This window comes from Dermacentor albipictus, chromosome 7 (assembly GCF_038994185.2).
Source record: "Dermacentor albipictus isolate Rhodes 1998 colony chromosome 7, USDA_Dalb.pri_finalv2, whole genome shotgun sequence".
NCBI lineage: Eukaryota > Metazoa > Arthropoda > Arachnida > Ixodida > Ixodidae > Dermacentor > Dermacentor albipictus.
In genome coordinates, this window is record NC_091827.1 from 84,284,447 (window position 1) to 84,304,353 (window position 19,907).

Consider the following 19,907-nt stretch of genomic DNA (forward strand, 5'->3'; position numbering starts at 1 on the left):
GAAAAAGAAAACAAACACCCGCCGTGGTGGCGTAGTGGTTTTGTAGTTGCGCTGCTAAACCCGAGAGCGCGGGATAATATGCCGCATTTCGATGGGGGCAAAATGTAAAAAAGATAGGGGGACACTGCACCTTTAAGGGTGTGACGCGTTAGCTTAACTGTTGCCTTCAGTGGTTTTTATTCTTACACAATCACTGTTGTTCGTTCGCATTCGTTCGTTTATAACAATTATCACAGCACAGGTTGTGTCCTGTTGTGCGCGAACTGTTGCACTGTGCAGCTTACGTACATAACGCTGCTTTTAGACGCAGTGCACTGCATACAGTGGAATGTGTCTGAGGCCCGCCTTGTCGGGATGCGTGCATTGGCTCCAACATTAGTGCACCTCCATAGTCAGCACTGTCGTGCAATATTCGTGGTCCTATAGTTGAACACACCCACTACTGTCAGCAACATCTGTATCGACGCCTTGCCATGCATACACCCACGCATCACTCTGTCGGACGTGAATATCGGTGGGTCGTTCGGTGGCCCTATCGTCGGTGCTGTCTTGTGGTGGCTGCCTGTCTCCTAGCCCCTGCAGCATGGCCTTGTCATCAGTGTTCCTTGCGTTCTCCGCACCTGTCTTCCGCGGTCTCCCTGGACGCCGAGGCGGTGGCACAGACGGGCCAGCACACGCTTCGGAAGACGGACCCGCGGCCCAGCACACGACGCCAAAGACGAACCGGGCACATTACCCATTGCAGAACTGACAGCAGCGCGCTGGACGCTGAAGACAGAAATGAGGAACGAAGCTTGCACGAGATCGCGCGTGCCATCTGTTGGGCAGAGGTGCAATTAGATCGCGCGAGGTGGGGGGCAGCAGCCACATGGTGGCACTGAGCAGCCGTCGAATACATCTTTATGTTGGAGAACAGCAGATCACTATATATATATATATATATATATATATATATATATATATATATATATATATATATATATATATATATATATATATATATATATATATATATATATATATATATGTGTGTGTGTGTGTGTGTGTGTGTGTGTGTGTGTGTGTGTGTGTGTGTGTGTGTGTCACCATGCCAACAATCGGCAACCACTTCTTCATTTAAAATACCACACGGCATACACCTAAACCCCGCTTATATTCGCACATTAGAAGCTTGCCTGTGTGGCGAAGCGGTAGCGTGTCCGACTCGCCAGCCCGACTCCCAACCCGACGGACCCAGTTTGAAACCTATAATGTGAACATTTCTTGTTTAAAGCTAGAATCGCTTACTTTATAGATTTAAAAGATTGTGAGCCATCGCGTGACTGTGACGTGGGTTTCTCGACACGCCGTGGACGGCGCCGCCCTTTCCGCTGAACGGAGCCTGAACGCCATCGCGTTAGAATACCCGTGTAACGTGCATTGGGTGCACGGGAGGGAACCCCAAGTGTCCTAAATTGATACGGTGCCCATATTCATATCGTGATATTGGCACGTAAAACCCGGGAACTGAGAAAAAAGAATGGTTATACTCATTGGGGTGTAATTCTTCCCTAAACAATAATCATAATCTTCATTAACTACGTTTATTTTCTTAAAAACTATGCGCTCACTACTTTCCAATCAATAACGTTATGCCACGATCGTGATGCCCATGCCGATCATGACCTCGAGATATCGGGTGCGCAGGGGCTAAGAAAGAGAAAGGCAAGTAAGACAGAATGCGATTATTGTTTGGAGACACGCTAACGCCCCAAAGGGTGAAAAGTTTTCTTAGAGCGTACTTCATAGCAAGTACACCTACGTATGCTCGAAATTCTACCTTCACTGAGAGACCAACAGCGTCTCGGTCTTAGAGTGTGACGGAAGCCGTCGACAAGCTTCTCCTCGACGGATTCACTGTGTGTGTCAACCGTGTAAATTTTTTTCATTGACTATTATTGCGATGCTTTCGTGCTAATACTGCTTTAGGTAACTTTTTCGGATTTGTTTAGTACATCATTTTATACCCGCGAAGCCACAGTTACCGTCGGAGTAGCATAAATGTTGCGCGCTGTGGTGTGTTGCGATAGGTGCAACTTTGTGTTCACAGGTTGACATCGATGACGGCGGCCATTTCTTTTTTGTGCTTGGTCTGCCACGTCGTTAAAAAAGTTACTTGTCTTTATAAATTAAAAAAAAAAGAAATTGTCGCTAAGCAGATAAGAAAATAGCTCAATCTAGCAGCGAAAATTCATAAAATGGCAACACTGACCGTGTCCTATGATGTGACTCCCCCCGACTCACACACGACCCAGCAAAAAAAAAAAAGGAAAGGCTACGACAGCACGACACTACATCGTTGGCTTTTTCATTTTTTTTTCTTTCAGAGCTTGTCGGTTTTATTTCGTCTGAAGCAACAGTGTGACAAAAGTTTGGTCACTTTACTATGAAGGGGAGTTATTTATGGACTGAGTGAATGATTGACATGAGCTGATGTCTCCCCGAGCTGCGCGACGTCTCCGTACCGGCGGGTTCCTTACGTGCACACATGCCACACAGTGAACGTGAACGAGTCTTCTCGCTTCGCTGCTCCTCCGCAATAGCACCCGCGACCTTGCGCTCAGCAGCAGAACGCCATGGCCACCGAGTCACTGCGGGGGGTTGAGAACGCCTTTGCAGGCCGCATTGACTGACAACATGGTGTGAACTGTGTAGGCACCGTCTAGCAACCTACCAAATCAGCTATAGAAGTACAGCCTCAGTCAGAGAGAGAGAGAGAGAGAGCAACGAGAGGAAAGGCGGGGAGGTCAACCAGACGATCGTTCCGGTTTGCTGCGTTACACTGGAGGTAAGGGAAAAGGGGGAAGTATGTAGGATATTTGGCACCTTCCCTAACATGTGTCGTTCGGCTGTGTACAGTGCCATTCCTGCGGCGTTCTTGACGCTTCAGACCTCTGCAACCACGTTGAACACGAGTGTAGTTTTCATTTCCCGGGGCGTCAAGACATGAAATACTACAGCGCGGCGGTCCCAGACAACGTATAAGCGGTACACTTTCGACAGGTAAAAAGCGCGTGCTTTACTCGGCCGTTGCTTCAGTTTGTTGTCGGCGTGAAATAGCGCTTTCTCGCGTAGAACGCTTCACTGTTGCAAAGATAGCGGCCACCGAGTTCACCGAGATCAGGCTGCAACACGGAGAGTGAGGCATGCCAAAGATGCCCGAGAGAATACTATAAATTGCTAGCGGAGATCCCCGCACAAGAGGCCTGCAACATCGCGAGATTTACGGAAACAGTCGAAGCCGCGCGGCGCTTCTTGGGAATTGCAGAAGCGTGTCGGACACTTCCATTATTCCTGAGTCAAACAGTGTTTTTGTTCTGCACTATCTTGGTCAATCTAGGCTTATATAAAGCTCAGCGTTCTTATTTTCCTCCTTTCTTTCCGGTTAGTAACCCCAAGGTCTATGATTCGCCGGACAGTGCTTATAAAGTCGCCTCGGGACCTCCACTTCAGTGTTGTGCCGGCGGCATTTTGTTTTATTTTCCGCCAAGCCGCCCACACATTGCGATGCTCCGTTATGGTGCGTTGGCTGGGACAACGTTGTGAACGGCATTCGTTCGAAGTGTATTTCACGTCGCCAGCACGTACGCATTTCACGAAGCCGTTCGTATACTGCCGCAGTAAATTATGTGCGCACAATAACACACAGCGGTCCTGGAAGGACACGAGCTGTGCCTCTCGGGAGACACTTGCCTTGCAAGCGTAACTTCTCTGTATGTCTTAAGCTCCCACGCACGTTTAGAGTGTCGCTTTGCTAGACGGCCTACGGGAGACAAACAAACAAACAAGAAGGTAAACTACGTGTAAAAAAAGCTGTTGTTCTGGGAGATACGTTTGCCGTGCACATAAAGACGGGCGATTGAGAAAGGTCGGTGTAACTCTGTATATAGGCGCGTTATGGGTTGGGACATCGTGCTTAAAAAGCTAACGGCCCTTCATACGCAATGTCTCACGACTTCAAGTGTTCCAGAGTACTGGAAGAACGCCAGGACTATACTAATCCACAAAAACGCATACGTTAAAGAATGGAAAAATTATAGGCCCGTTTGCTTACTTTCAGTATTGTATAAAATATTCACCAAGATAATTTATACTATAATAATGGCAACATTTGACTTCATTCAACCAAGATAACAGGCTGGCTTCGGGAAAGGATACAATAAAATGGATCACATCCATGTCATCAATCAGGTAATCGAGAAATCTGCAGAGTACAATCAACCTCTCTATATGACTTTCATAGATTAAGAAAAGGAGTACAGACGGCATACGTGAATATCTTGGGAAATATCTATGAAAATTCCACAGCTACCTTGGTTCTCTACACGAAAAGTAGAAAGATACCTATCAAGAAAGGGGCCAGACAAGGAGACACAGTCTCTCCAATTATATTCACTGCATACTTGGAAGAACTAGTCAAGCTATTAAACTGGGAAGGGTTAGGAGTAAGGATCAACTGCGAATACCTCAGCAACCTTCGGTTTACAGATGACATTGTCCTGTTCAGCAACACTAAGGAGGAGTTACAACAAATGATTGAGGACCTAGGACCTTAACGGAGAAAGTGTACGAGTTGGGTTGAGTAACATGCAGAAGTGTAACAGAGAGAGTGTACGAGTGGGATCGAAGAATAATATGAAGAAAACAAAGATAATTATCAAGAGCCTGGCAAGGGAACAAAAGTTCAGGATCGCCAGTAAGCCTCTAGAGTCGGTTAAGGAGTCCATTTATCGAGGTCAATTACTGACAGAGGACCCTGATCAAGATAAGGAAATTTACAGAAGAATAAAAATGGGTTGTAGTGCATACACCAGGCATTGCCAGATCTTGACTGGAAGCTTACCGCTATCTTTGAAGAGAAATGTATGCAATCAATGCATTCTACCGGCGCTAACATATGGGGTAGAAACTTGGAGATTGACAAGGAAGCTTGAGAGCAAGTTAAGGAGCGCGCAAAGAGCGATGGAACGAAAAATGTTAGGCGTAAGGTTAAGAGACAGGAAGAGAGCGGTGTGGATCAAATAGCAAACAGGGGTAGCCGATATTCTAATTCACACTAAGAGAAAAAAACATGGAGCTTGGCAGCCCATCTAATGCGTAGGATGGATAACCGGTGGACCATTAGAGTTACAGCATGTGGGCCAAGAGAAGGGAAGTGCAGTCGATGACGGCAGAAAACTAGGTGTGGTGAGGAAATGAGGAAATTCTTACGTGCAAGTTGGAATCAGTTGGCCCACGACAAGGATAATTGGTGATCGCTGGGGAGAGGACATAAAAATACGCTGCTGCTGCTGCTGATGATGATGAATTGGGATTTGCTTTGCCTCCCAAACCCTCTGCGACATTCATGACGCGCGTGTACTCGCAGCCTCTGGCATGGAGATAAAAAAAAGAAGAAAAGAAAGCAACAACAACAACAGCAACTAAATGGCTGCACGACGTTAGGTTTCAGTCACGTTAGGCAAGCTCTTCTGACGCTGTTCTCGTGCTATTTCATTTAAAGAATCATGGGAAATGCACATATCGCGTTTTGGATCCTGGGAAGAGTCGCGCCGTACGTTCCTTGGGTCATGGTATATACAGGGTGTTTCAGCGAACACTTTCAAAAATCTTTAAAAGTTGTCTGTGGCAAATATCACAATACTAGTTCCTGAGCTGGTCTACTCAAAGCGGCGGACAATACTTGCACAAGAAATTGAGATGTAAAATCGATTAATCAATAAAAATTCACTAAATAAGTTAACTAATTACATTATAACCCATATTGTAATATACAAGTTAGAGCCGTGGAGTTCGCAAGGCGGATCCACTTGGAACGAATTTTCAAGATCACACCAGTTTCGAGATATAAATTCCCGCACTTCGCGGAGAAATCCATTGGGGTTCCAGTTAATTTGTTAACTAAACGCCGTTTCATGCACTGAAGCACACACGTAAATGGAACGCCAATGCATTTCTCCGCACAGTTCGGGAATATATATCTCGAAACTGGTGTCGTCGTGAGAATTCGTTCCAAGTGGATCCACCTTGCGAAGTACACTGCTAGAATTTGTAAATAGCAATGTGGGTCATAGAATAATTCGCTTTCTTTCTTTCTTTCTTTCTTTCTTTCTTTCTTTCTTTCTTTCTTTCTTTCTTTCTTTCTTTCTTTCTTTCTTTCTTTCTTTCTTTCTTTCTTTCTTTCTTTCTTTCTTTCTTTCTTTCTTTCTTTCTTTCTTTCTTTCTTTTTTTCTTTCTTTCTTTCTTTCTTTCTTTTTTTCTTTCTTTCTTTCTTTCTTTCTTTTTTTCTTTCCTTCTTTCTATCTTTCTTTATTAGAACATAAAACATACAGTCAAATATTTTGTCAGCCCGCCAAAGCAATGATTGACAATAAGTTAATCAGTGAACTCATGTTAATTAGTCGATTTCGCACTTCAGTTTTTTGTGCAGGCAGTGTCCGCCGCTTCGAGTAGACCGGCTCATATATTAGAATTGAGCTATCTGCCACAGGCAACCTTTAAAAAATATTGAAAGTGTTTGCTGAAACACACCCTGTATATGTAGCTTTAGTGTTGCTGGTCGACAGAGTTGTCGCCGCTTTCTCCAGCGCGTGCCGCTCGCTTGCTGCTGCAATGACAGCAAATTTTCGGTGCGCTCACACGATTAATTGGCCGCGCGTTACAACTTTCTGGGCGGTGCGGACCAGACAGCCACCGATGGATCCAGCGCAGCCGCGCGGGTCGACTCAAAACATAGCTTCCTTTGAATGCAATTTATCTATCATCAATCATCTCTCAATCATCTATAAGTAATCTATCAGTCAGTTAGTCATCTATCAATCATCTATCAATCGTCTATCAGTCATCTACAGTGGCGTAGCCAGCAATTTCGTTCGGAGGGGGGGGGGGGAGGGCTCACATTGCAGCTCGGTCTCCTCCTTAATTAAGAGGAAGCTTCAGCTCGAGTGCTCGTATCTAAATACACGTAGAAGGAGAATAAGTTTTTCTCGGCAACCAATGCACCAAATTTGACGAGGTTTGTTGCATTTAAAAGAAATAACTTAAATTCTAGTGTCTGTTGATTAAGAATTTTTCATTTATGTAGTCAATTCTTTATTAATATTGACCAAAATCGCAAATTTTCAGTAAACGAAACCATCAAGTTAAACCTCTGTAACTCAGCAATGAAAAATGATATCACATTTCTGTGAATTGCACCCAATAGTGCATCTACAGCGGACAAAATTTCTATGTTACACATGAATCTCAAGAAATTTAGCATTATGGAAATACGGCTTTTGCTGAATCCTTGTACACAACGTAATCAATTCACGTAAGATACGAAATGACACACCAAGTTTGTCCGATTTCACTGTTATAATAGATGCTGTAATAGATGCTGTAATAGATGTAGTAGATGTTTACTGAACAGCGATATATGTGCTTGCTGCAGAGCTATTAGTTTGTAAATGTCGTGCTTCTATTTTCTTTTTTGCTTTCGAGTTTTTCAAAATCGAAATTCCCTAAACCGAAATTCCGCTTCCAACAGACACTAGAATTTAACTTTCTCTCTCAAATGCAACAAATTTCATTAAAAGCAATCCTGGGGTTACCCCGGAAAAGCGTTTCTGCGTTTTAGATGTATTTGAATAGGCCGTGTTGGAGTTGGGCGCGAGCTAAAGCTTCCTCTTAAACAATTTGTCCAGTGATCAAATACATGAATAATAACTACATTGCCATTGCTAAAGATGCTGCAAACGAATTCTTGAACGCTACGCACTGTTAAAAAAAGTAAAATATGTATTTTTTGATAAAAGAACATGCTTGTATGTGCCATAAATTGTGCCCAAAATAACTGATGTCAATGCTTCCATGTTTTTTCTTTATTTAATAAGTAAAGAAAATATCACACGAACTTTAGAACTGTATCAGTTCGAAACCAGCAAAGCAGTGCATGTCGCTGCTATGAAAAATGTAAAGGCCATGAAATTAACAAGCTGAGGACAAATATTGTAATGAAACTTTGCCGTTCGAGAACTTTGCTTAGATTCTTGTACATACGCAACGGCCAGTGAAAAATGTCAATGACGCTGTCATTTGTTCCTATGTATTAGGCAGGAGTAGCTGTCACCGGTCTTGTATCGTGAGTAATAGCACTGAAATTATAGCCGCAACAGAGACCACGTATAAGAAGCCGAAGTTCTGCAAAATATACGAGGGCGAGTCAAATGAAAGTCAGCCAATGCGAATATATGCCATATATGCCATACTTTATTTAAAAGCAGTTTCCATGATTATTTAGACATTTGTCTCGTTGCTTAACGACGTCGCGTGATTCCAGTCTCATTCAACTCCTTGGGTTGCTGCTTCAAAAAGTCTGCAACTGACTCTTTCACGTCATCGTCCGACACGAATCTGGTTCCCTTGAGCTGTTTTTTTTTTCGATTGCCCAAAAATGTGGAAGTCGCAAGGCGACAGGTCTGAGCTGTATAGCGGATGTTGTAGCGTTTCCCACTTGAACATCGCCAGTTTTGTATTAACCACATCAGTGACGTCAGGAAGGCATTGTCGTGGAACAAGATGACCCCATTCGTCCATTTTCCACGTAGTTTGTTCTGGATTGTGACACGCAGCTGGTCTGCCGTTTCACAATAACGAAAAGAATGGATAACCTCTCAAGATTTAGCAAATTCTATCCATAATGGCCCCTGACGATCGAGAAAGAAAAGTCAACAACACCTTTCCGGCGGGAATGACGGCCTTTCCTTTCTTGGCGGTGGTGAATTCGAATGTTTCCGCTGTAAGCTTTGCCGTCGTGTTTTAGGCTTGTAGAAGTGGCACAATGGTTCGTCCCCGATCACAGTTGGATACAAGAAGTGGTCACCCTTATTGTGATACCGGATCAGATGAGTCAAGGCAGCGCTGAACTTCTCTGTCTTCTAGCTGTAGTTAAAATCTTGGGCAACCATTGCGCACACAATAGCCGATAACCGAGATGTTCATAAATTATGGCGTGAACCGAACCGTGACTGATCACACGCTCTCCCAGTTCATCGATGCTTATTTTCCGTTCTTGCCTAATCAGCTCATCAAGCTGTGCAATTTTGTTAGGGGTGATTGCACGATGGCTTTGGCCTGGCCTTGGATCGTCTTTGCAAGTTTCACGTCCTTCTTTGAACCGTTTGCTCGAACGCTTCACAGTGGCCAATGAAATGCAATGTTCAACGTACACGCCAGCCATACGGCGACTAATGTCTTTTGGGGAATACCTTCCGCTGTCAAAAACCTCAGGACACCACGCTGCTGAACTTCTGGAGCGTCCATTACGTCACGCCACCATGTTAAACCCAGTGTATGTGAGCAATAAAAAAATTTATCCTCACACCTGCGGGTCACTTTTGTAAATGAGAGGTGCCTGTGTGCTACACGCATGCCTCGCAGATAATGAACTGAACGATTTCTGCGCGGGGCTGGTTGGATGACTTTCATTTTACTCGCCTTCGTACATCAGAAAACCGAAGATTCAATGGAACATACAAATGCGAAGATACAGCTTGATAAAAGGCAAAAAAGTGTCATTTCCGGCACCGGGGATTGCTTTGGTGGGCGGTGCATAGACAGCATGAAAAAATTTCGGGGGGGGGGGGCTGAAGCCCCATAAGCCCCCCCCCCCTGGCTACGCCCCTGGTCATCTATCAGTCAGTCAGTCATCTATCAATCATCTATCAGTCATCTATTAGTCAGTCAGTAATCTAGCAGTCATCTGTCAGTCATCTATCAGTCAGTCAGTCCATCCGTCCGTCCGTCCATCCTGTCTACATCCACTCTTCCCAGTGAACCAAGTTGTCTGTTCCGTTGGGCCACTAGGCATGTGCTGGCTGCTGTCTTGCCGAGCAGACAACATGGGTCACTGGGCGCGTGCCCGAATAGAGTATACTTGTTGCTTGCTCCTCGTCCCACCTAGTAGGCAACCTGGGTCACTGTATGTGCCACTTGGTATGTGCACGAACAGGCAGCTTAGATAATTGCATAACATAAACCTAAGAAAAAAAATATCCACCAATGATGAACTTCTCATCATCAAACCACATGCGCACGAACACTTGAATTCTCATAGAATAGACGTATAGATAATCATCCCGAAATTGTGCACTCTGGCTGGCTTTTGTGTATTTTGTGAAAATTTTCAGCTCCCTCCTAGTTTAACAGCGAAGTTTTATATGGCTAGCAGATTCGTCTGTCCATCCGTCTGTCGCCTGTACGCCGAAAATCCTTCCGGGGAAACCCCATGACCATGCGCGATAAGAAAGGAAGAGAGGCGCGCGATTGGCTGCGCCCGACGTCGTTGCTCTTCGTCGCAGCCGAGTGCGCGCGCAGCAGTTTCCCTCCGGCTCCGAAACGGGTAGGCCACGCGTCATACGCAGTCCTGAGGAGCAGGCAGCTTTCGGTCAGCAACGGTACGAGCAGAACCGGGAACGAGCTTGTCTACACCGTGCCGATGCTGCAGCCCCGGCACAAGAACAGGCTCGTGCAGCCGAGCGCAAGCAACCGCTGCGCACTGAGAATCCGGCAGCCTGACAAGCCGTCGTTTAATGAACCCAGTGATAAACACCGGAGTCGCACGTTTGCGGAGTGCTTGGGCGGTGATTTTTTCCGTTCCTCCATGGACGGTGGTGAATGCGCTGCCGCCGTATTAGCTTCGTGCCGCGGTCCCCCACGCACTGAAGCAAATAAAAAAACAAGTAAACCTTAATTTTTACACTGTCCAACGAGCACCGCTGGCTCGTACACGTGAATTTAGTGATTACTGGACTGTATCGGTTACGGCATATTGGTTCCTGCCCGACTCCACTTTCTAATTTTAACAACGGTCATATGTCATGTCGCTTTTAAAAGCGCGGAATTTTCTTTCATGCCAGGGGAATGCGATCTCCGGATGAGGTATGCTCAGCACAGCCGCAGTTCGTCGCGCGTGCACTGTTACGAGTCAGATGCCACCGAATGGAAGCACTCAAGGCGCGTGCTTTTTCATCGAGAAATGAGAGCGGCTCTCATGAGCCATTCCATCGCTGAATCAAAGATCAATGCCATTTTTCAAATCAGAAAGAACGAAGTACCAAAAAGATAGTGAGGCTTCTGCCTCTGTATTTGCGAGTGCTTTTCGCTAATACAGAGAAGAGCAAATCGGTCGCAGCTTTCCCTTGTAGCTTCGTGCTACCGCCGGGTGGGTTACAATTTTGGGTTGCATAAAGAAGAGCGGTTCATGACAGAAAAAAAAACCCAGGAAACCGTATGCGCCGGGGAAAGTGGAATCTGAGAGCCCTTTTCATCGTTCGGCTCTCAGCATCGAAGATTCCGATGCACGAGCAAAATGCGCCATCCTTCTATTCTTTAATCGGAGTTCCAGCTCCTGGACCATTTTAAAAGCGACTCAAAGTTCTCTAGTACTGCCCCCACACCCCCGAAAAACGAAATATATATACATTGAAGCTGCCATGCAATGTATGCGTTCAGTCGTTGGGAAACGCTACAATGTCGCCAAGGGAGCACAGTACGCATGGGATAACTTCCAAAGACGAAATGGAAATGTGCGAGACACTTCTTTGAGCCGCAACCATACCAGAGGCAACAAAAGCATATGAATCTGGCCGTTCCGTACGCGCTCGAGCCGCCGTCCCTTATCAAGCTCTTTGTTCAGTCGTTCCCGTCGGCCATAATTGTACTTGCGCCCTCTTTCAGAAATTTCATTGTGGTACGCTCTCGTGCTCGTGTTACAGGCATGTACCGTATTTACTGAAACGTGGGCGGTTGCTTCTTCTGTAAAGAAATAATGTGTGCAAAAATCGGAGGTCGGCTCATAGGCAAGAAAACGTGGTTTAGCCGCAGTCTCGAGACACCGCCGACAGCAGAAAGGTCGAAGCCACTGGGTGGAAAAGGACGTTGCTCTTTTCACCCGAACACAAAGGGAAGCGGGAAATGTCCGTAACTACCGAGCTCATTCGGCCAAAGGCGAAAGAGGACGCAAACGCTCGAGGCGTTGCTCCGAACAAATCCAGACGCCTGTCGGCTTCTATGTGTTTTCGACGCGTCTACTTCGCTTAGGTAGTCCACTGGGTCACTGTGAACGCGGTATGAAATCGACAATGGAAGCATTCCTAAACACGCAACACCTTGATGATGTTGCGTGTTCTCTTCGCAGTCCTATTGGGAAAGTCTGACTTTCTTCCTCTGTATTTTTTTCTTTAACATGTACTGGTTCCTGTACTTGTTCAGTTGCCACTTTTGTATTGTAACCCCCCTCTGTAATGCCTTGTTGACGCTGAGGGTACTGAAATAAATAAATAAATAAATAAATAAATAAATAAATAAATAAATAAATAAATAAATAAATAAATAAATAAATAAATACCTTTCTCTCGTTCCGCATACATTTGAGGAAAGTTGCTACCTTCATTTTCGAACCTTCCAAATTTGGGGGGATATGCCTAGAATCTACGCAGGCCTATATTCGAATAAACACGGTAAGTTGGCTCGCACACTCAAGTCGCTTTGTCCAACGAGGAGGGCGCATCAGTGATGCGCATTGCGCTTATGTCGTAATGCATTTTAACAATACACGTTAACTACATGCTTCTTTATGTGAGTGAAGAGAAAAATATATGAAAATGACGACTTTAAGAAGGCTTTGTAAGAAGGTATGGTTACTGACGGCCGAAAGAGTTGGAAAGTTTGAAGGACTTCCGGAAGTAGGTGGAAGCGAACAAAAGAACCATCGAGAAGGAATCGGAAGTCGTTGGATCATTCTTGAGAAACTCGTAGGAACGGCCAAGCTCAAAGAAGTGTCTTGCGGCACTTTACGGCTAGAGAAAGAGACGATGTGACTGAGCAGACTGAAAACAAACACTTTGAAAGTTTTGTTCCTAAATGGACAACTACAAGAGCACTGCTTCAAACGGGAGACAAACGGCTTTGCTAGTTGGGAGCTCTCGCCCCCGTGGAGAAGTCAACCATACTGTTGCTCCACGGTGCAAAGATTGCAAGAAACCTAACCATACTACAGAAAGGTAATTACCGAAAACAAAGTATCGACGGTCCCCTTAATAGCGCTAAAGCAACGAAAGCGTGAAAAGTCGTGCTGAGAAAAAGTGCTGAACCTCATATGAGTTTCACGTGGTAATCCAATGCCAATCATGAGTGCGAAGAAAAAAAAAAGGTCATTTACCGAAGAAAAAAATCTTCTACAAAAATAAAACTCGCGCAGAAAAGCTTACACCAACATGGTCCCATACCTTCCTTTCACCACCCAAATAGTTGCATAGGAAACGATTACACGCAGCAAATCGTAACGCAGCCGGAACATATCACTACTTCGCAAACGCTACTATCCCCTACGATTGACTAAACGTAAGAAACACAAAGCACTCCATACGCCACCCTGACCGTATGAGCCACCATATGATCCGGCCCATATTAAGTAATTTTGAGCAACAAGGCAATGTTGTCTTCGGACGTGAAAAGGAAGACTATTTAGATCACCGAAGCATGTGGTGGTCTCGTATAGTAACAGACACCGCGGGCGCTTAAACAGACAGAATGGCCATGCCACCCAAGGCTGAGCCCATTCAGCAGTTGAACGGACAGAACGACCGCGAGTTTTTCCTAGCGTTTGCATGAGGAACACACAAGTGTAAGTGCTAATATGGCAGTTTTAGGCAACACGATTCAGTGCATGGCCTTTAACCACCAGACGCGGCTGACGGCGAGCCCTTTAGTTCTCTGTCACACCACGCAACTGTCATTTGCGCATTCGGTGCAAATAATAGTCTCCCTTCTCACGTCCGAAGCCGCGCTGCACACAGTGCTGTAATTATTTAGCCATTTGGCTCTCGAGGAACTGAGGCTTCGTACACCATAATTATGGAGTGGACAGCTACCTGAAGGTAAAACCGGGCACAAAATGTTTTTGTCTGTACTAATTTAGTGTTGTGTAAAGCGCACGTGAGCCGAGAGATTGGCAGTTCTGTGTGAATTACCCGGCTTCAATGCAATGGCATTTTCCTATAATGGTAATTTCATCACAGTTTTCCCTACGGTGGTGCAACAGCGCAATCCCCGTCCCCATAGGTTCCTCAAGGACTGCCGCCCGAAGTTGAGCAGGTTGCGCCACAAATGCACTAGCCACGTGGCGCTTATATCAGTGAACTTCTTACACGCTAACGCTTAAGCGAGCATGAATGCACTGGGTATGTGCCGCTCTTCAACGAACCTCTCGCCATCTTGGTTCACCGAGTGTGCGCCACTGAGTGAGGGGCAAGCGATGGAGCAATTGCTTAGCTGTCACATGCACCAGCGCTCCACGTTTCTCGTTGCGGCGGCCACGCGCGCACGCTTCGGTAGTGACACCAGATGGCGGAACGTGCACAGAAAGAAGCGAGAAAGAGGAGCGCGGTTGCCGCTCGACGCGTTTCTCAGAGTGCGTACTATAGTGCACTAGAAATAACTCATTACTTATAGTTCACTGTACTGCGTACGCACCGGCGCTCCGTGCAGCGGATGCCATGCGCCGGCTTCGTGGCGGCGGCGCTGCGTGGCATCGACTGTTCTTAACGAAGCGGGAAAGAAGGGTTCCGCTGCAGTGCACGCATCATAAGTTACTCGTTTCGACGGTGGAATTACGTTGTGTCGCTATGTTGATTCAACGGTAAGGCATTACGGTCGACAGTGGTCGTGAGATGGATTATGCCGTAATTTCTTTTTTATCTACGTTTATGAGCTCTTGCGCGTCTACGTATTGGATGTGACCTGCTGTAGTGGCTTAGTTGCTATGAGGTCACGCTGCTAAGCACGAGGTCGCGAGATGAAATCCCTGCCGTGGTGCGGCCGCAGTTCGATGGGGCTGAAATGCAAAACGCCCCTGCATTGCGCACTGGATGCACGGTAAAGAACCCCATGCAGTCGACATCGATCCCGAGACCTTCCACTACGGTGTGCCTTAATAATATCGTGGTTCTGGCACGTAAACCTCCCACCCCGCCCCCCATTTTTCTTTTATGGGCGCACGTGAAAACTGTAAATTGTCTACCCTCTCGCGCTTGTTCTTGCGAGCAAGTTCATAGTTTGTGTAAAATATGAAATAAACAAAATAATGTTTTCCGAATACGGACCCTGACGGTTATATAGGTTAGCATAACTCTGAGCCCGAAATTAGGAACACAGCGTCCCGTTACCGCGAAACTGCAGCTGCTTCTAGGAGACAGAACAAGTGCGCTTGATTGCGTCTTCGTTGCAATGGCCAGTTGGAAATAGCTCCATCGCCAGCCAACGCACACGGTGCGCGAGCTTCCGCCAAAATCAAGCGCGTGAACTATATACGTGTAAAGAAAGGCACGCTTGAAGTCTCCCAGCAGTTCTCGCGCGCCTAATTAACGCGCTTGGCACGTGCTCTGTTCTTTACACGCTCGCTCGCTGGGTCGCACACACGCACACAAAAGTAAAAAAAAAGCGCACGAGGCTGTTAGCACCAGCCGCACAGCTCCATCCTCTTTGCCAGCCACGCTTTCCAATAGGCTGCTTCTAATTAAGTGCAGCTTTTCAAGGCGCACCCACGAAACCGTCGGTGCATCTCGTTGGCTGAGACATTCTTTTTTTTTTTCACCTTCACAATCAGTTAACATCCTTGGAAAGGCAACGCGCTAGAACAGGTATCAAGACAGGTGCGAGAGACACGAACATTGACTTGAACACGGCACACGTTTGGCTGACACTGCTGATGCGAAGGGAAAAAAAGAAGCTTAGTTCGCAGTTTCGCTTCTTATTCGCAACGGTGTTTAGGAAGTCTGAAAAGTCAGGGGAGGAAAAAAACAGACGGCCAAAATAATCTACCGACAGCATGTGTTCGGAAAACTCGAACGCTGCCCATATCGATTTCGGCAGTTCTTCTGTTTCTGGAAGCGCTCACATCGGGGAGGAATCCCTTAATGTTGGTACAGTTTAAACAGGACGAAATGGCACAGCTCATTAAGAATAATAAGAGAAGTATATAATGTGTCTTTAACGTCTCTGTAGCATTCCAATCGATTACTCGCCAAACCTGCAAAGGGCTGTGTGTACGTTTGTGCTTACGAAAACAACTTACCAGCGCTGTATTTCAAGCCTAAATTACCGGAGTAATTACGCGCGCGCTTATTTTGACAGCACGGCTGTGCTACAGCGAACGTGTAATATACTGTATGAGGTTCAGCGTTTTCAGTTACAACCAAAGACCACAAAAATTGTACGCCAGTTATCTTTTTCTGGGAATTTCATTTTATCCGAAAAAGGTCAGTGAAACCAAATTTAACAGGATGTTAAGATGGTAAGGCGTCGGCCTGCCATTCAAACAGTATAACGTTTCAACGCGATAGCTTTAACGGGCCCGAGTCACAGGAAATCCGGCACCGACGACCAGCGTCGACCGTCGTTTCTGCAAAAATCAATTCGAACCACGCATACCCAACTATGCAGGCCCTCCATGTAGCGCAAGAAGGCTGAAATAATTGAATTTCTCAAGGTGAAAACGTGTCAGAAAAAAATTGTGATGTACGACTTACACACTACCTACAGACGTGATAGCGTCGGATTGTAATATGAATATACGAGAAAACATAATTCCGTTACGCGGAAACTCAAAACACAAACCTCTTTCCCAGCGTTTCTATCATTCGTAGAGCGGCCATGGCCTCCGAGATTCGCGCGCGTTAGCGCGCGCAAATTTTGAGGGCCATAAAGCGACGCGCGCGGTTACTTGCAACACTTTCAGATGGCGCTCGCCTCCGCCGTGTTGTGGCCCACGCAAGACACCGCGTTACTACCAGAAAGCTCACCATCATGAACAGCGTTCGTTGCCAGCGTTTCCCGGTAAATATTACGGTCATATAAGCTGCAGTTGCCGGGAAGCGTGAGAAGCAGTCAGGGATCTTTGAGTGCTATCGCGTTCTACTCTTAAAGGTGAAGCTTAAGCGTCCTCCAAACTTTGCTGCGCAGTCTTCCCTCTGCCATTGTCGTGGACTAACATCGTCCGCAATCAAACCGAAACACGACGATATCCTCTATTGATTATGCTGTCGCAGTTGACGCCAGGCTCCGTTACTTAAAGTGATTGACAACCTATTTTCATTGTATGCACATAGTAAAGTTTTGTTCGTTCTCCATCCTCGCTTCACCGTTGGAACTTGAAGCTTCTCGGACGATGATCGGCAGTTGTTGATCAAACGCAGGCAGGAAACGATGAGGTCAGATGTACAAGAAATATTTATACGTGAACTTGTCTATATACATGGCAGGTAAAACAAATACATTACAAACTTGAACAATTGAGAAACAAAGTCTCACTCTTCTACTGTCATTTTAGAGCCCAGACTCGTTTTAACGTACATAGTACGGAGGCTCACTGATCTATCAGCAATCCTGATTTCAGCCAAGTCTCAGGGACAGCATGTCGTCCCGACTTTTATAGCCCAAATACACAAAGAAAAAAAGGCGGTAGGGCCGTTGGCCCGTCCCACAGGTTCATTTCCCAGTCGAAAAAAACAATTGAAACCATTTGGAAATATCAATGGGTCCAACTGGAAACGGCAATTTCCAATTGGACCAAGTGTTTTCTCCAACAGGACCATTTGGACCAGTTAGAACGGCCAATTGGTTCATGTGGAAACCCTCCCTTCCAATTGGGCCAGATGGAGTCTCCAGCAGGACCATTTGGGTAAATCCGAATTGCCACATGGTCCAATTGGAGTTATCGAAACCATTTGGATAAAATTTAAGTGAGAAAATGTTAATGTCTCTTGTGTACAAAATTTGCAGATTTCTCTTTTCCTTTTGAGATTTCTCTTTTGAGATTTGGACGCGAGATATCGAGATTGGATTCGTGAGATTGGAAGACACTATTTGGCATTTGGAGGGCAAGTAAATGGGGAACAACCATAAAAAAAAAGTGGTCGCGATTTATTGATCATGTTAAACAGTAAAAAAAAAACTTGCACTTTTTTAAGTGTTTCTTAAACACACGACTCAAACAACTTTTAGGCATAATGCAATTTGTAATTTAGCAATATTGTTTAAATTTTATATTTCACATCTATGAAATAATTCTTCCTTGGAATTAAATTTTGTCTCAGCGTCATTTTTCCTTGGCGACCGAACGGGACAGCATAATCGACATCAACATTAGCAACATGTGCTCGTGCTGCACTGCATTCTGCGCTTTGTCCTGATCGCCTTGCGTGCTTCGTGCGGCACGAAATCGACAAACATTTGGCAATTGTGCCAGTGACAGACATAAAGAACTTCAAGCCTGACGACGACTTTTCGGCGGGTTTTTATATGGTGAAGTGGACAAACGCGGCCGGCACGTGTGCCCACTACCTTGCCAGAATTTTGCAGATCGGAGGTAAGTTTCCGCGTTTCCAAAGCTCTTGTAATTAATTTGCATTACTGCACAACACGAGTGCACGGGTCACGCACACTCGTTTGAGTTAAATGATTGCACAGATATATGTATACGCTTTTGTGTAATGTAGCAAATATGCATGATGCACTGAACTAATTTCGACAAAAATGCTTCAATTGTATTGCATGAGCGTTTCTTTAAAAGCAAGGTTTCCCCGAGAGCGTCGTGACAGCACTGGTGAAACGTATGAATCACTACGTGGGGGAGAACATTGCTGACATTGACAGAACAGCGAAAAATATATACTGATTAGAACAATTTTCTTGCATTTGCTGCTTGAACCTTAGCTACATAAACCGCAAATTGTGACTCTCTTCAACCTGGTTGGATTGCTTAATATTAAAATTGAGGTGCCTTTTTATCTAATATCAGCTTGCCTGTCGTGCCAGCTTTTGAGGGCAACAGGTTTTTCAGGATTCCATACACAATGCTGTCTTTCTTTTTTATCCATTTCTGCAGGTTGTGGCGCGACTAGACCGGAAAAGGACCATGAACAGTATCCCGCATTGCATTTTTCTTAGTAATAAAGCTTTAAATCCTACTTTTCACTTGTTGCCTCATTGTCACATGTAGTTATCATCTTAAGGAAGTAGTGGCTCCTTGTGTGATATGATGTGAAGCAAGAAAAGCATGGGGAAGAGTATTAATGAAGAGATTCTCTTTCTGTGCTGTTCGTATTGTATTGCATCATATTAGATCACAATATATATGAACCAACTAGCCGAGCAACACGTAATAATGTGGTTCCTTATTGCTGTGCTAGTTTGCCAGATTCACACAGCGCAGGCAGGCGGTGCACAGTCGAAACCATTTGACCCGTCGAGCGGCTCCATTTGCACCATTTGGTTCCATGCCAATCGGCCCAAATGGTTCTCTGCCAACTGCACCATGTGACCCAATTGGCAACAACCAATTGGTTTTATGCCAACTGCACCATTTGAGCCAAATGGTATACAACCAATTGGTTTTATGCCAACTGCACCATTTGAGCCAGATGGTATACAACCAATTGGCCCAATTGTTCCAAGTGGCCCAATTGGGTACTAATACACAAATGGGACCAATTGGAAACAAGTGGAAATTTTCCTATTGGGTCCAATTGTTTTTTTCAACTGGGTTGCCAATCAGAGTCAACCGTTTGTTAAGCCACAACCCATAGGGATGGGCTTACTCTTAAAAATAAACATATTGGAAAACAAAGCTCTTTTCCTTCTTCGCCAAAACTCCGTTGCCCTCTCATTTCTCCGTAGTTAGTGACGGGCTCAGCAAAACACGCCAGGCCCGAACAAGTTATCGCTAGACCGTTTCAAATCCCAACGGCGTCTAGGCCGCAAATGTCTCGGAAGCAGGGGCATCGACACCACGAAGTGCCGCTGTACTCAAAGTTTGGCCGTGTGGGAGA

General features: G+C 45.5%; 1 long non-coding RNA gene across 1 annotated transcript; it reads left to right on the plus strand.

Annotated features, from left to right (window-relative positions):
* The first annotated feature begins 18,240 nt into the window (after window positions 1-18,240).
* LOC139047522 (uncharacterized) lies at window positions 18,241-19,051 on the plus strand. Its single transcript, XR_011507194.1, has 2 exons — window positions 18,241-18,445; window positions 18,965-19,051. It is a non-coding gene; the product is annotated as an uncharacterized lncRNA (long non-coding RNA).
* The last annotated feature ends 856 nt before the right edge of the window (window positions 19,052-19,907 follow it).